Below are 3,190 nucleotides of genomic sequence, written 5' to 3'. Positions count from 1 at the left end.
CCAAAATACTTTCTGGGCCCTCAAAAAAAGGCCTACTCCTCAACGCCTGCTCCCGTCCATGCCGAACCGCGTTTTCTATCAACTTTGGCATGCTCGGAGAGAGAAAAAAGGAAAAAAAGAAAAAAAAAGGTCCAGTAAAGGTTGTGGATAAAAGTAACCGGCTTTGGAGAATTGCCTGAATCCTTCCGGCGCTGTGAAAAAAAAAGACCAAAAAAAAGACCTGGTCGTCAACGCCTGCTCCTGTCCATGCCAAACGGCGTTTTCCTCTCAACTTTGGCATGCTCGCTGAGGAAAAGGCAGGTAAAGGTTGTGGATAAAAAGTAAACGCGCTGTGGAGAATTGCCCAAATCGTTCAGGCGCCGTGAAAAAAAGAAAGACGTAGTCGTCAACGTCTGGTCCCGTCAATGGCGAAGGGCGTTTTCTCTCAACTTTGGCATGCTCGCTGAGGAAAAGGCAGGTAAAGGTTGTGGATAAAAGTCCGAAGAACCTCGCTACAATTGCCAAAATCTTTCCGCTGCCATTCAAAAATGGACTACTCCTCCACACCTCCTCCCGTCCATGCCAAACGGCGTTTTCTCTCAACTTTGGCATGCTCGGAGAGAAAAAAAGGCAGGTAAAGGTTGTGGATAAAAAAGTAAAAAATTGCCAAAATACTTTCTGGGCCCTCAAAAAAAGGCCTACTCCTCAACGCCTGCTCCCGTCCATGCCGAACCGCGTTTTCTATCAACTTTGGCATGCTCGGAGAGAGAAAAAAGGAAAAAAAGAAAAAAAAGGTCCAGTAAAGGTTGTGGATAAAAGTAACCGGCTTTGGAGAATTGCCTGAATCCTTCCGGCGCTGTGAAAAAAAAAGACCAAAAAAAAGACCTGGTCGTCAACGCCTGCTCCTGTCCATGCCAAACGGCGTTTTCCTCTCAACTTTGGCATGCTCGCTGAGGAAAAGGCAGGTAAAGGTTGTGGATAAAAAGTAAACGCGCTGTGGAGAATTGCCCAAATCGTTCAGGCGCCGTGAAAAAAAGAAAGACGTAGTCGTCAACGTCTGGTCCCGTCAATGGCGAAGGGCGTTTTCTCTCAACTTTGGCATGCTCGCTGAGGAAAAGGCAGGTAAAGGTTGTGGATAAAAGTCCGAAGAACCTCGCTACAATTGCCAAAATCTTTCCGCTGCCATTCAAAAATGGACTACTCCTCCACACCTCCTCCCGTCCATGCCAAACGGCGTTTTCTCTCAACTTTGGCATGCTCGGAGAGAAAAAAAGGCAGGTAAAGGTTGTGGATAAAAAAGTAAAAAATTGCCAAAATACTTTCTGGGCCCTCAAAAAAAGGCCTACTCCTCAACGCCTGCTCCCGTCCATGCCGAACCGCGTTTTCTATCAACTTTGGCATGCTCGGAGAGAGAAAAAAGGAAAAAAAGAAAAAAAAGGTCCAGTAAAGGTTGTGGATAAAAGTAACCGGCTTTGGAGAATTGCCTGAATCCTTCCGGCGCTGTGAAAAAAAAAGACCAAAAAAAAGACCTGGTCGTCAACGCCTGCTCCTGTCCATGCCAAACGGCGTTTTCCTCTCAACTTTGGCATGCTCGCTGAGGAAAAGGCAGGTAAAGGTTGTGGATAAAAAGTAAACGCGCTGTGGAGAATTGCCCAAATCGTTCAGGCGCCGTGAAAAAAAGAAAGACGTAGTCGTCAACGTCTGGTCCCGTCAATGGCGAAGGGCGTTTTCTCTCAACTTTGGCATGCTCGCTGAGGAAAAGGCAGGTAAAGGTTGTGGATAAAAGTCCGAAGAACCTCGCTACAATTGCCAAAATCTTTCCGCTGCCATTCAAAAATGGACTACTCCTCCACACCTCCTCCCGTCCATGCCAAACGGCGTTTTCTCTCAACTTTGGCATGCTCGGAGAGAAAAAAAGGCAGGTAAAGGTTGTGGATAAAAAAGTAAAAAATTGCCAAAATACTTTCTGGGCCCTCAAAAAAAGGCCTACTCCTCAACGCCTGCTCCCGTCCATGCCGAACCGCGTTTTCTATCAACTTTGGCATGCTCGGAGAGAGAAAAAAGGAAAAAAAGAAAAAAAAGGTCCAGTAAAGGTTGTGGATAAAAGTAACCGGCTTTGGAGAATTGCCTGAATCCTTCCGGCGCTGTGAAAAAAAAAGACCAAAAAAAAGACCTGGTCGTCAACGCCTGCTCCTGTCCATGCCAAACGGCGTTTTCCTCTCAACTTTGGCATGCTCGCTGAGGAAAAGGCAGGTAAAGGTTGTGGATAAAAAGTAAACGCGCTGTGGAGAATTGCCCAAATCGTTCAGGCGCCGTGAAAAAAAGAAAGACGTAGTCGTCAACGTCTGGTCCCGTCAATGGCGAAGGGCGTTTTCTCTCAACTTTGGCATGCTCGCTGAGGAAAAGGCAGGTAAAGGTTGTGGATAAAAGTCCGAAGAACCTCGCTACAATTGCCAAAATCTTTCCGCTGCCATTCAAAAATGGACTACTCCTCCACACCTCCTCCCGTCCATGCCAAACGGCGTTTTCTCTCAACTTTGGCATGCTCGGAGAGAAAAAAAGGCAGGTAAAGGTTGTGGATAAAAAAGTAAAAAATTGCCAAAATACTTTCTGGGCCCTCAAAAAAAGGCCTACTCCTCAACGCCTGCTCCCGTCCATGCCGAACCGCGTTTTCTATCAACTTTGGCATGCTCGGAGAGAGAAAAAAGGAAAAAAAGAAAAAAAAGGTCCAGTAAAGGTTGTGGATAAAAGTAACCGGCTTTGGAGAATTGCCTGAATCCTTCCGGCGCTGTGAAAAAAAAAGACCAAAAAAAAGACCTGGTCGTCAACGCCTGCTCCTGTCCATGCCAAACGGCGTTTTCCTCTCAACTTTGGCATGCTCGCTGAGGAAAAGGCAGGTAAAGGTTGTGGATAAAAAGTAAACGCGCTGTGGAGAATTGCCCAAATCGTTCAGGCGCCGTGAAAAAAAGAAAGACGTAGTCGTCAACGTCTGGTCCCGTCAATGGCGAAGGGCGTTTTCTCTCAACTTTGGCATGCTCGCTGAGGAAAAGGCAGGTAAAGGTTGTGGATAAAAGTCCGAAGAACCTCGCTACAATTGCCAAAATCTTTCCGCTGCCATTCAAAAATGGACTACTCCTCCACACCTCCTCCCGTCCATGCCAAACGGCGTTTTCTCTCAACTTTGGCATGCTCGGAGAGAAAAAAAGGCAGG

The sequence above is a fragment of the Babylonia areolata genome, unplaced genomic scaffold, assembly GCF_041734735.1.
Source record: "Babylonia areolata isolate BAREFJ2019XMU unplaced genomic scaffold, ASM4173473v1 tig00007450, whole genome shotgun sequence".
Classification (NCBI taxonomy): domain Eukaryota; kingdom Metazoa; phylum Mollusca; class Gastropoda; order Neogastropoda; family Buccinidae; genus Babylonia; species Babylonia areolata.
This window is presented reverse-complemented; position numbering follows the sequence as displayed.